This window comes from Pelodiscus sinensis, chromosome 4 (assembly GCF_049634645.1).
Source record: "Pelodiscus sinensis isolate JC-2024 chromosome 4, ASM4963464v1, whole genome shotgun sequence".
NCBI classification, from domain to species: domain Eukaryota; kingdom Metazoa; phylum Chordata; order Testudines; family Trionychidae; genus Pelodiscus; species Pelodiscus sinensis.
The window spans coordinates 114,355,870-114,370,484 of NC_134714.1; the positions used below are offsets into that span (position 1 = coordinate 114,355,870).

At 44.7% G+C, this 14,615-nt stretch overlaps 1 protein-coding gene across 1 annotated transcript in view; it reads left to right on the forward strand.

Annotated features, from left to right (window-relative positions):
• Positions 1–14,615, forward strand: part of OSBPL5 (oxysterol binding protein like 5) — a 251,378-nt gene that overhangs the window by 145,218 nt on the left and 91,545 nt on the right. The window lies entirely within an intron of this gene.

Consider the following 14,615-nt stretch of genomic DNA (forward strand, 5'->3'; position numbering starts at 1 on the left):
ATAGCTCCTTTTTGTGTGTTTAAAAAAAAAAAAAAAACTATTGCGCAAGAGCCATTCTTCCTGAAAAAATTAGGAAGAATGGCTCTCGTACAGGAGGGGTTTTTGTGCAAAAAACCTCTTGCTCAAAAAAGGGCTCCTAATTAATTATGCAAATGAAGTGTGGTGGTATGCTAATTTATGCTTCATTTGCATAAACTTTTGCAGAAGAAGGGTGCAGTATAGACATAGCCTAGCTGTATACACTTTTTCACTGATTGCTCCCTTCCACTCCCCTGTCAGGCTCCAAGTTTGTGTCCAGCTGCTGTTTTGTCAGTTCAGAGAAGAAACCAAGTTAAGTTGCAGACAGCCCTATTGTGGGCTGGGAAGGAGCCTGCATAGCACCATTAACAGGAGTTCATTCATTTCTCACACAGAAACAAGTCAAATACAGGACCATGTAGCACTTTAAAGACTAACAAGATGATTTATTAGGTGATGAGCTTTCGTGGGCCAGACCCACTTCCTCATATCAAATAGTGGAAGAAAATAGTCACAACCATATACAGGCAGTCCCCGACTTACGTGGATCCGACTTACGTCGGATCCCTAGATACGAACGGGGTGAGGCAACTCCCGCACATGCGCAGCAGCATTCCCGGGGCTCGGTCACCTGGGTCCTAGGATCCTCCTCCTCCTCGGGCCGGCTCCGACTGGGGTCCCGCAGAGCTGCCGGGCAGAGGAAAAGTGCCTCCCCACGCCCGCTGTCCCCCCCCCACCCCCCTGCCAGCAACAGGCTGCCCCCTCCCCTGAGCAACAGGCTGCCGAACAGCAGACAAAAGCAGCCTCTCTGCCCCTCCTCCCCTCTATACATGCCGGGCTCCCGGAGCGCAGCAGCGTCCCCGGGGCTCGCTCACCTGGGTCCTAGAATCCACCTTCTCCTCCTCTTCGGCCGGCTCCAATTGGCCTCTGCCTGCAGCAGCTGGCCACAGGGACAGGGATCCCGCAGAGCTGCAGGGCAGAGGAGAAGTGCCTCCCCACGCCCGGTGCCCCCCCCCCCGCGGCCTCGCATCCTGTACGCCTCCCCCCTCCCCCCCCTGCCAGCAACAGGCTGCCCCCTCCCCTGAGCAACAGGCTGCCGAACAGCAGACAAAAGCAGCCTCTCCGCCCCTCCTCCCCCTATACATGCTGGGCTCCCTGGGCAAACAAAGACTCCACCAAAACAAACAAAGTGCTGGCCTCATTGTGTTAGCAAAAAAAGGACCCTCCTCCTAGAACCCTGGGTGGTGTGTGGAAATAAAGCTATTAGCTCAAAGCATGGTGCAGAGCTGTTTGGTATTTGATGAGTTACTCCTTTAGTCCTGAGTTTGTCACAGGGACAGAAGTAGATGTGAAATCTTCTGAACAGGGGAACAGACAGCAAAACAAACATTAGAGGGGAGTTAACCTTTCCCTATGCTATCCAAAACTAAAAAAAATGTTTGGCTAGAGTTTCCCCTACAATATGTACCAGTTCCGACTTACATACAAATTCAACTTAAGAACAAACCTACAGTCCCTATCTTGTACGTAACCCGGGGACTGCCTGTATACCAAAGGATACAAGTCAGTCATGGTTACTTTGTCGCAGCTGGGCCAACAGGTTTCACAAGCCCTAAAACTAGCCCCCAATGGAATTCCAGCATGTAAATAAATAATATAGTGAAAAGTTAGCAACAGACGTTACACCCCAGTGAAACCACATTATCATGGTTCTCTGAAGTGAAGCAACTAATAAAATGAGGTTTGTTTTGTTTTTTTGAGGGAGATCAACTGAAATTGCTCTTCTGGCCTTTTGTGTAACAGTACTGTTACATTTGACACCTTTGCTTCCTACAACTGAAAAAACAGACTCAGAGGGGTAACCGTATTAGTCTGTAACTTTCAAAACAAGTAGTCCTAGCGCGCCTTAGAGATTAACAAAAATATATGTAGTATGAGCTTCTGTGGTGAAAATCTACTTATTCGAAAAAACAGAGAGGAAGGTACATTTCTCTGTTTATAGAATCACCACAAACTGGAGAGTCAGTGTCATTAATTTTCTTTGCTTATTCCTCACGTAGCAATAAGGAAGAGAAAACATTTTTTAAAAGGCAACACTATGGCTACGTCTACACTACACATTGTTGCGCAAGAAGATATGCCAATGAGGTGCAGCAATGAATATCACCGTGCTTCCTTTGCATACCTAATAAGCTGCCATTTTTGCAGAAGAGGCATTTGTGCAAGAAGGAGCTGTCTACACAGCTCCTTCTTGAACAAAAAAAACCTCTTGCACAGGAGCCGTTCTTCCTGAAAATAAATGGCAGCATGGCTCCTGCACGAGATGGTTTTTTTGCACAAGAAAGAACAGTGTAGACAACTCCTTCTTGTGCAAAAGCCCCTTCTGCAAAAATGGTGGCTCATTAGGTATGCAAATGAGGCATGGCAATATTCATCATTGTGGCTCATTTGCTTATCTTCTTGTGCAACAATGCGCAGTGTAGACATAGCCAATGTGTTTGGAAGACCACAGAATTTGGCAGCCGGGGGGCACTTTCAACCATTTTTTTTTAAATTGGCCACACTGCAGATGGAAGTTCTCTCTTTAAATCAGAGCTTAGAATAGCCTTGGCACACAAAGGCTATGTCTACTCTGGCGGGTTCTTGTGCAAGAACATCTTGCGCAAGGGTTCTTGTGCAAGAACACATCCACGCTGCCATGTGCTTTTGCTCAAGAGCATCCATGGCAGTGTGGATGCTATCTTGTGCAAGAAAACTCTGATGGTCATTTTAGCCATAGGGCTTTCTTGCACAAGAAACCCCTGCTGCGTGTCCACACTGCCCTCTTGCACAAGAGCTATTGCTCAAGAGGGCTTACACTTGTTAGAAAAAAGCGTAGCTCTTGTGCAAGAAGCCCTCTCTTCCGACGCCATACTGTAAATCTTCTTGAGCAAGTGCGGTCGGGTAGTGTGGACACTCTGCGGGTTCTTGCGCAAGAATCTGCCAGTGTAGACATAGCGAAAGGTTCCCCCCAACACAAGTGATCCTCCTCCTCCTTAGATCAAATGCAGTGGGCCCTGCCTAAGAGCACATATGTGCAGGTATAAAGGGTAAAGGTTCATATTAGTATAGTCCTTTTCTGGGTATTGCCAGAATTCTGCATAACACTTTCCTCCAGAAAACACAGGTTCAGTTTACAGTGGAAGTTTATTGCTGTATATAGTATCTGTTACAGCCAAAGTTTGAGTGTTGCCTAAGTAAATCTTCATAAAGAGGAAATGAACCTTGCACCTTTCAAATGAATGCATCCCAAGTTTCCTTTAAGGTGAAGAAAGAGGGAAATTGTGTTTTTCCCTTTTTTAACTTTCTTGGGATGTTCAAAGAAGGCTTGGAAATAGATCACACATTTAAAAAAAAACAGTTTGGAGAGGTCTGGAGGGCTAGTGGGATGATGACATCACAATCAACAATGGAAGGTTAGTAATTAAGAAAGTTTTTCCTTCCATTTTGTGAACCCCTATTTAATAAAAACACCTGACAAACACTTAGGTGAAAAGATCTTTCTGATTCACACCCGCCCACCCTCTCAATTACAGGCTAAGAGAACTCCCACTCCAAACCACTAAGAATTTCTCCTGTAGAATCAGAGAAAACAAGATGTGATACAGAGATTTTTTTAAAGCCTCTGAACACTTTTCAGACTTTAAATATGAGGCAGGCATCAAACTATCCCCAAAAAAGCACAGATATGGGTTTTTTGTCCTGTTACAGAGCACTTTGAAATATAATTTACAAGGGAACAAGAAGATTAGCATAGGCACTGCTATTACTCTCGGAAATGTGGAAGCAGCATTGCCTATGAAATGAACTTTGTACAACTTAAACAAGTCTCCCCTGGAGATAAATCATGTGTGCCTATAGGAATTGCTGAACTAGGATGAGGGCTTTATAAATACTTCTGTAAAAGGGCCTAAAGATGCATAGCTGAGTAGGGTAGGTGCTTAACATCTATTGACTTGTGATAGGAATTAAGTGCCTATGGTGCGTCTAGACTGGCAAGATTTTGTGGAAAAGTGGCCGCTTTTGCACAAAAACTTGCCAGCTGTCTACACTGGCCACTTGAAATTGCACAAGAGCACTGACGTTCTAATGTAAGAATTCAGTGCTTCTTGTGCAAATACTTTGATGCTCCCACTCAGGGATAAGCCCTCTTGCGCAAGAATACTTGCGCAAGAGGGCCAGTGTAGACAGGCATGTTGATTTTTGCGCAAAAAAGTCCGATGGCTAAAATGGCCATCGGAGCTTTCTTGCGCAAAAGCATGTCTATACTGGGCACGGATGCTTTTGCGTAAAAGCACTCTTGCACAAAAGCATCCATACCAATCTAGACGCTCTTTTGCAGAAATACTTTTAACGGAAAAACTTTTCCGTTAAAAGTATTTCCGCAAAATCATGCCAGTCTAGACGCAGCCCCAATCTCTGTATGGACGCTTTTCCACAAAAGCACTTTTTGCGGAAAAGCATCTGTGCCAATCTAGACGCGCTTTTGCGCAAAAAAGCCCCAATTGTCATTTTAGGCATCGGGGCTTTTTTGCGCAAAACAGTCCTCTCCTGTCTACACTGGCCCTCTTGCGCAAATCATTTGCGCAAGAGGGCTTTTGCCCGAACGGGAGCAGCATAGTATTTCCGCAAGAAGCACTGATTTCTTACAGTAGGAAGTCTGTGTTCTTGCGGAAATTCAAGCGGCCAGTGTAGACAGCTGGCAAGTTTTTCCGCAAAAGCAGCTGATTTTGTGGAAAAACTTGCCAGTCTAGACACAGCCATGGAGTTTAATTTATTGTGATCACTCTAGTTAGGAGTCAGTGCAGGTTTTGGTCTACTCTATACTCTCCTGTTAACAGAGATGAGAGTAAGGCAGTGCACCACTCCCAGCTAGCTGGGGTGCTTAGCTGCAGAAGGAGGCGGGGCATGCTCCCAGCTGAGCTTCTGGGGCTCTCCTGCAAGTTGGCACATTAAGCAGCAGGCTGGTTAAAGAGGCTGGTGGGGGGGTACTCCCAGGGCTGATTTTGCACCCCCCTGAAGATTCATACAGGGACACTGCTTGCTGTTACCCTTCCTGTCAGAGAGGGTGTGTGTTCCTCTCCCAGGTGGGTGGTATGGGGAGGGGGTAGAGGAGTGAGTGACCCACATGTTGTGTTTTCCTCTAGATCCTTGAGTGCTGGAAGGGGAACAGCAAGCAGCCTCCTAGTACAAATCTCAGGGAGGGGGGCTTCAGCCCTCCTGAACTCCCCCCATCCTCCAATGCCCTGCCCTGAGCCCTCTCACACACCCCCAATCGTCTTGCACCCCTCCCCACACCCTAACCCTCTGCCCTGAGCCCCTCTTCACATCCCCCACACCCCAGCCCTTTGCCCAGAATTCTATTGTATTAAGCTTGTCAGTGCACTCCATATCCCCTAACTATTTAGCTTCATGTTAAAAGAACGTGACTCTAGTAGTTATCAGTCATGTTTATTAGATTATCACTTACTTACTAAGGGAGAAATAAATTGAACCTGTGGGTTAATCCTGGTAGTAAGCCTCAAGCTACCAAAGCTGTTATTTACCCAGAAAAGATCAGGATATTTATTTATTGCAACTATAGAGCAGAACAAGCAAAGTATCAAATAACTCAAATGCATAACATATTGTATGTAATCACAGGCTTTCTCCAGGATGTGCTTAGCACCCAGAAAAGGGGAAAGTGCAACTTCAGTGCTCTTTCCATAAGAGCAATTAACCTTCCTCCAGTAACTATTGCTATTATCAAGCTTATAGCTTTGCTTTACCTTTTTATAAGAGCTTTTCCCAGCATGCTGTCTGTCTTAGTAGCTGGCCCTTTAAATCTGCAAGGAAATAAGCTGTAGTTCTAATATAGTCATTTTTGTGTGTGTTTTGGGGGGAAGGAGCTGCTGCTTTTTTTAAGTTGGTAAGTGTTTGGTTTTTCTTACGTTTCTGTTTGTTTTTCTGAGGTGGTAGGGTGCTTTCTTCTGTGGAGGAGATCTCACCTTTTGGAGTCTGCTGCTTTTTTCACTTTCAGTGTTTGATACAGGGAAATTTCTACAAGTCCTTTCTACTTGCTAGCAAAAGGAGCTCTTTCTGTCTCTCTGCAGTGTTACAAGAAGCCTGCTTGAGCTAGTCTGATAAGTTAGCTGAGAAACTGATGTCTTCCTGTGTGAAGTTCTGTGCAATGTAACGAAGAGCGTAAACGGTACAATATAACCTAGATACTGATCCGTAGAAGCATCAATACTTGCTGATAAGTGCTACTTAGTAGTTGAATAAGGAAGATACTCTGCTGTGGGAGAATTAAATTCTGCATAGCACAATGGTAGAGGGACATTCCTGAATCACTCGAGCTCCCTTTAACCATGGGACTTACCTAGTGTGGAGAAAAAGAATCCCTACAATCAAGTTTTCTACTATGTACACCCACTAGATATGATGCCTTTATTCAGGAAACAAGATGCAAGGGGAAAGTGTAAATTATATTGTTTATAGCTGTCCATAGGAGCGAATAGCAGTTGCGTGTTATGACTCCAATTAACTTTAATAGGGCTCGTGGATTATAGGTTATCTTCCTGTGCAAAAAACCCATTGTATAGAAAAGAACATATGAACTAAGGATAGCAGCTGCAGAGATGCATGAGTGCATTCTACCTTCCACCCAGTCTGCGAGGCCTGTAGGGATGTGGGGAGGCAAGTGCCAGCAAAGGTACCATGGGCTGAGCATTAGTGAGAGTTTAGGCTCCTGCTTGCATGGTAGAGCTCTGAGTATCTTATTCCCCTCCTCCCAGCCCTGGTAGCACAGTTGGATTGGAAACCCTACTGCAATAGGCTACAACCCTGTGGCTTTTCTCTGTGTGAGTTGCCTGCGGGTGTGATGTTTTGGAGCAGTCTGCACAGGGAGAGGTAAGTGGCAACTTCACAGGAAGCTTCCCACACTGTGGTAGACTGAGCCCTTGTATAATTTTGTACTCTTTTCTGAACCCCCTCCAATTTTCTTACATCCTTTTTAAATGCAGACACCAGAACTGGATGCAGTATTCCAGTACTGGTCTCACTAATGCCATAGTCCGAGAGAAAGTCATCTCCCTACTCTTGCTCATTGTTTCTGTTTATACATCCAAGGGTCACATTAACCCTTCTTCCACAGCCTCACACTGAGCGCTCACATTTGGTTATTTAGGCAAGTCATCGATAAAGTTGACAAAAAGACAAACAAGTCTTCCAATATGATAAGGGCTATTTATAAAGAGGCTGGTAATCAACCAGGCCCAAGAAAGGGAGCTCAAAAAGTAGTGGGCTTAATCTACATCAAGGGAAACTTAGGGTTTTTTTTCTTTCTAATATCTAATCTAACTGCAAGGATACTTAAGTACTGGAATAAGTTTGGGAATCCTTGTCATTGGCGATTAAGAGCAGGTTGGATGAACACTTGTCAGGGAGGATCTAGATGTACTTGGTTCAGCTTCGAAACAGGAGCGCTGAAGTAGCTGGCCTTTCAAAGTCCCTTCCGGACTTATTATTCTATGATTCTTTTCAGTCACCGTTTTCTAGGAGGCAATCCTGCATTTGATTAGGTATGGCTGGCATTCCTTATTCCCTAGATGAATTCAAATGGATTTTGCTTGAATCCAGGTCAATCTGTAGGATCGTTCTGTCCTCCTCATTGGTCATTCTGTCAATTTCTGACACCCACAAACTTTATTGTGAATTACTTTATACTTCCTGGTTGTTAGGTGAAAATATTAACTGTGTTGGGCCGAGCACTGATGCCTTCAGAGACCACCAGAAACACCTCCATTCAAATGAGACTCCACATTGACAACCACTTTTTGAGACCTGTCAGTAAGCCCTCTTTTAATCCATTTAAATCCATTGCTTTATGGGTATTGTATAGCATTCACTCTTTAAGCAGAATTCCATGCAGCTCTCGGTCTGTGTATATTCTATCTATTCTGCAGAGAGATTGTTAGAGCACATTTGTGGTTGCTGTATTTGAGCACCTTGCAGTTGTATATTAAGCAAGGTCATTGCACATCTGTCTTTTGGTGTATGTTCTCCCAGCCCCCACTCCTCTGCAGCCCCACGGATAGAGGCAACTATAGTGCAGTGTCTTGGTTTTGCATGGTTTTAAGGCGGTTGTTTTGTTATTTAAATATACATGTTACTGTGTGTGTCTTAGAGAAGGCAAGGTCAAAGAAATGAGCCGTGCAGTTGGAGCACAAGATGGTGAAGTCTGTGATGGATTGTCCGGAGTTCCCCGTGGAATGCATGCCAGTCTGGGAACAGCCCCCAGAAAGTTCTGCTTACTGCACACACAAGCGTTTCCCTTAATGTCAAGAGTTACATTGTGCCCGAGGAGCAGAGCTGGTGACCGTGGTCTTTGTTCCGCAGTCTTCTAGGTAACTTGAACCCAGGCCATTGAACTCCTTGAAGAGAAGGGCCACGACCTTTACATTCCTGAGAAGTCCTATGAGAAGCCACTGCAAAGAGCAGAAGGTAGATGTCTTGTGTCTGTGGTAGCTCAGGTTGCTGAGGAGACGTTCTATAATAGCTGGAGCTCCCGAAACACTGAAGGCTTCATGCCCAAGTTAATCATGTGTCTGTAAGTCCAGCTCAGAGGTGAGAAAGGCGTGACTAAGTGAAGCAGGGTTATTGTCCATGAAGGTAGAATGGAGGCCCCCAGCAAAGTGGCGGTGCACTTTTAAGTTACGGATATAATCCTAGCACAGCTATAGCTCTGTTATTGTTAAAATTAAGGTCTGTTGTCTGTTTAAAGCTCAACCCTAACTTCTCTGAAATCTGCATGGTGACATGAATTGTTTTGAAATTTGACATGTCTCGTGAGGCTTGTGGGACTGCTAGTGATTTGAACATGGGGTCATCTGACCACCAGTTTGTCAAAATACAGCATCTGGCAGGGGGGACAACTTTTCTTAAAGCTGATGCATTCTGGCAATGTGTATTTGGGCACAATAAGTGATCAAGCCAAGGTTCAGATCATTGCAAAGTATCCCCAGAGCTCAAGAGTTACCCCCCCCCCCCCCCAAAAAAGAATGCGTGGCATCCACCAGCCCTTTGGGGGAATCAAATGAAAATGTTTGAAAAAGAGTTTCTTCCCCACTTAGGTGCTTGAGAAGGCTCACGCCCCTAGTGGAATTACACTGCGCATGTGTGGAGAGAGGGTATCTGTTTGTAAAATAACTTCAGCATCACAGGATCTGTGGGGCTTCCAGAGTATGCATCTAATCTGAGCGCTATCATTAGTACCAACCCAGTCTGCCTCTGTCAAAGGCTTTTTTATTAGATTTGGAAAATTTAATCTGAACACAGCAGAGTATTCTGAAGGCTCTGGAAGTATATTTTTAAAGAAGATCTACACAAGCACATGCTTGCTATGAAAGTGACTGGGGTGGAAATGTTGGTGGGAATGAGAGAGAAATGTTGGGAGATCATGTGATGAGGACTAGGGGGAATAGGAGGAAAATATCCTTCTTTGACAATTTCTTAAATCAGTGGTTCTTAACCTTTCAAGATTACCATACCTCTTTTAGAAGTATGCTTTGTCTTCTATACCCCCTAGTTTCACCTCACTTAAAAACTACTTGCTTACCAAATCAGGCATAAAAAACCAAAAGTGTTGCTTACTTTCTCATTGATCATAAAATAAACCCGCTACAATATATAAATATTGTACTGACATTTCAGTGTACCGTATATATAGCACCATATAAACAAGCCATTGTCTTTATCAAATTGACTTCGCTGGTGCCTTCTGTGTAGCCTGTTGTAAAACGAGGTGAATGTTGAGTTGATGGATCTCTGGAAGACCTTTGTGTACCCAGAAGTATGCATACCCCTGATTGAGAGTCCACAACAAGCCCAGGCCCTCTGCAGACTGTGGGGGGGGTGGGACCCGAACTCCTTTCAGACAGCCTCCCCCATGCTGCTGCCTGAGAGAGAGGCAGCAAAGGAGGGAGGCAGGTGGCTCTACATGAACCGATACGTATGGGGAGCCAGCTTGAAATCTGACTTCCTGCATGGACTGGCTCCCGCCTGCCCCCCTCGCCCTTCACGCAGCAGTCTCTCTATCAGAGGCTGCGGAGCAGAGGGAGGAAGGTGGCTCTGTGGAAACCAGCACTCACAGGGAGCTGGTTTAAAAGCTGGCTCCCACGCCCCCCACATGCTGATACAGTGGTGGCAAGGGGGGGTGCATTTAGTTAAGATTAACCGATAACCCTAAGCTTATTGGTTAATTGTTTAAACGACTATATCAGGGCTGGAAAATCTTTTTTGGGTCAGTGTCACTAACCCACAAAAAGATTAGTTGGTGGCCACACACGTGAGAAACAAACAAAAACCCCAAACAGACCAACCCACACTGATATGTGGCCCCTGACTGAGGAGGAGGAGAGACACTACCCACATTCCGCTCTCACATCAGAGCCTGGGGGACCCAGCCTAGTAGATTTTGTGTGATCCAGTCCTGTGGTGGGGCAGTGGGGGGATTGGAGTGCCAGGGTGTGCTCCCCAATTCTGGGGGGCTCCTAAGCCTCGGGGACCAGATCCAGATGAGTCGTGAGCTGCATCCATCCTCAGGAGCTGAGGTTTCCCACCCTTGGACTATCTGCTGACGTCCCTACTTCATAATAGGCTGATGGTTGCAGGGATGTGTCACTTGAGGTGACCTGAGATTTAATTTGTCATGAACAACTAGTCAGACTCCAGTTCCTTATGTGGTTATTTAATATGTAGTTAAGTAATTGGTAACTTAACTTTTTTTTTATCCCAATCAGAAATTATCAAATTAATAACAACTTAGTCTCACAGTTAGGGTTGCCAGATACTTTCACAAAAAATACCAAATATGGTGGTGGGGAGGGGGGGGGAGAGGAAATCGGTTGAGCAAAAAAATAAGGGGACCAAAGTTGTGGAGCAAAAAAAAAAGTCACTGCTTTAAATCCCAGTGCTCTCTGTTCTCCCTGCTCCTGACAGATGTGACAGAGGAAGAACGTCCCAAGCGGCCTTCTGTTCAAGAAAAACAGAAAATACCGGACATTTTACATGTCCAATATTTTCTGTGTTTTTTACCAGACAGAGGCCAATACCGGACACCTAGCAACCCTACTCACAGTGCTTTATTTTAGAACAGTTTTGGCCTTTTGTACAGTGATGTGCAGTCACTATCTTCAAGGCATGCATCACGTGCCCCAGGACCAGCTTTGCACAAAGGGGAATGCCAGCCGGCCTCCAATTAGATGGACAACATGGTGTCCTCTGCACTGCATGTGAGATCATGTAGTGTATGTGTGCGGACACACTGTGTGGAGCATGCCATTTTGCAGGCAAGGGCACAATTTGTATGCCTGACTAAATATGACCTGGCATGATACTGCCTTTGAATAGGCGGAGAAGGTCCAGAGAAGAGCAACAAGAATGATTAAACGCATAGAAAACATGAGCTATTAGGGAAGACTGAAATAATTGGGCTTGTTTAGCTTAGAAAATAAATGACTGAGAAGGGACATGATAGCAGTTTTCAAGTATCTAAAAGAGTATTAAAGGAGGAGAGAGAGAAATTGTTCTCCTTAGCCTCTGACAATAGGACACGAAGCAATGGGCTTAAACTGCAGCAAAGGAGGGTTAGGTTGGACATGAGGAAAAACTTCCTGTCACGGTGGTTAAACACTGGAATAAATTGCCTAGAGAGGTTGTAGACTCTTCATCTCTGGAGATATTGAAGAGCAGGTTAGACATCCTGTCAGGGATGGTCTAGATGGTGTTCGGTCTTGTCGTGAGGACAGGGGACTGGACTTGAAGAGCTCTTGAGGTCCCTTCCAGTTGTAGTGTTCTATGATTCTATGAAGGAATTAGGAACTATAAATAAGGAGCAAGTAATCACAACAAAACCTGGTAATAAGCAACCAACTTCCATGTGATGTCTCTGTTTTTGATTTTGGTGCATTATTGTAATCTGTGGTATGGTGCGTGGTTTGATAGGCTCGAAAGCATATTGAATTCACAGGTATATGACAGGAGAGAGATGCATGTGACAAGCTAAGCACCGAGGCAGTTGGGTCCATCAAAGAATGAACTGGCTATTTCAGCTTCCCTTTCTGGAGAGAAAAGAGGCTTGTTAAGAGGAAAGATGAATTTGTGGTTAAGGAATTTCATTGGTACGCTCAGACCTCTTTGATTCATGGCCGTTGGGCTAGTTTCCTGGGGTATGTCATTTAATGTCGTTGTGTCTCAGTTTCCCATGTATAAAATGGAGATACAGGCAGTCCCCGGGTTACATGGATCCGACTTACATCGGATCCCTACTTACAAACGGGGTGAGGCAACCCCGCACTAGCTGCTTCTCCCCAGCAGACCAGAGAGACACGAAGCTAGCGCCCCCCTCCCCCCCAGCAGACCAGGGAAATGTGGAGCGGCTTTTCTCAGCAGACACCTCAGCTTGAGAATAAAGGACTGAGGGAAGTGAGGTGTGGGAGAATAAAACTGAGCTCTGGAGAAATGTTTGGCTAGAGTTTCCCCTACAATATGTACCAGTTCCGACTTACATACAAATTCAACTTAAGAACAAACCTACAGTCCCTATCTTGTACGTAACCCGGGGACTGCCTGTACATACCTCTCCTTTCCATTCCCTGGTGACATTTGCTATTTTAGGCCAATGCCTCTGCAGTGTAAAGCTGGAGGAGCATCAGAACGCATGCCTGAAATCACGGGGACACTTACGCATCATGCTGCAAGGTGTTCATTTCAGCATTATCCTGAGACCAGAGGATTGGTAATTGTAAAGTAATATTGAGAAACATTTTTACTACTGAGTAAGGCAAGGAGGCTCTGCATGGGTGTTCGGTAGCTGTAATCAGCAGTTTTCTCCACAAAACCACAACAGTTCTGACCAGTGAAAACCTATCCACTTTACAGTCACCACTCTACTTATTTGTGACTGCATCTCAGCCAATCCAGCATTGTTCTCCCACCCATTTTATAATGCAGGTTGAACAGAAACCATGTCATAACCTTCATTTCCTCCACAAGCTTCTGTCTGCTTTTCTCATTGTATGTGGCTTCTTGAATGGTCGCTAGAAACATTTTAGACTTGCCTTCTCACTGACATGACGAGTATGTACTTGATTCAGTCGGACAGATATTTAGTACATCTCACTTGTTTCATTAGCCCAGGGGTGGGCAGTAATTTTTGAAGTGGGGGCACGATTTTGGGAAGTGGTCCAGGGCTGCACTTTTCTGTGGAGGAGGTGCAGGGTCTAGGATGGAGGCTGAGTGCAGAAGGGGGCTCGGGGTAAGAGACTGGAGTGCAGGAGATGGTGTGAGGTCTGAGGGGGAGCTTGGGTGAAGGAGGCGGTTGTGATCTGGGTTTGGGGTTCAGGATCAGGGAAGGAGTATAAGTGCAGGAGAGAATTCTGGTCTGGGGAAGGGGCTCTAGAAGGGAGTGCAAAGTCTGGGAAGGTGTTGTGACTTGGGTGAAAGGGAAAAGGAGGAAGCCTCTCCCTCCCTCCAAAGTAGAGAAGCACTTAGATCAGCGGTTGCTGCACACCTGAGGGTCCTGACAGGGTGGTCTGTGGGCTGGCTCCAGTGGCTCTTGGACCAGATCCTGCCCCAGGCTATGTTTTGCCCAGCCATATATTAGCCCAAGATGGGAATGATACTAGCAGTATTATATATAACACTACTTGTCCAGTTTCTATGATTCTCCATCACCAGTGCATCTGAGCGCTCCTAAATCTTAATGTATCCACAGCACCTCTCCCAGGTAGGCAAGTAATATGCACATTTTACAGATGGAGGACTTGAGGCACATGGGGTGATAAGACTTGCCTAGAGTCATATCAGAAGTTTGTGACAGAATCAAGAATAAAGCTTTAGGTTTTGACTTTGTCCATAGCATTGAACGTTCTACGTGAAATTCTGGTCCTATTGAAGTTAGTGGCAAAACTCATTGACTTCAGTAGTGCTGCACCAGCCTTTCCCCTGTGTTTTTCACATCTTAGGCTTGTCTACACTGTTGTAGCATTTGGAAATCTCTCTACTAATACTTCTGATTATAATGCATTGTCACTGAGTTTTGGCCAACCGTTTCAGTGGTTATTTACTGTATCAAATGTTGTGAATCCCTAAGCACTAATAATTTTGAAAACAATTTTACTTTGTGCTTTGGAAAGAACAGTGCCAATGCAAATAAAAACCTAGTCTAATAGAAAGGGATATTCAATAGTGGTTGTGTTTTCCTTTAGTGTAAGGATATATAACAATTTACAAAAAATACAGAATTTGAGTAGATAATGACATTATATTGTCCTGAATAAAACATGTTTTATAACATGTTGAAATTTTAATATGAAATATATGTACTCTTTGAAACTATAAAGCCCTACATAAATGCTAGCTATTGTTAATATTTCTTACTGTATCAAAAAAACTCTTGATTCCAGAAAATCTGTAATCTTTTATTTTTTCATTATCTAACTTTATCTAGATACAGTTCTCTTTTTTTATAAGATTTTATAATTAAGGTTACTGTGTGTTAAAAGGAGTGTACAGTT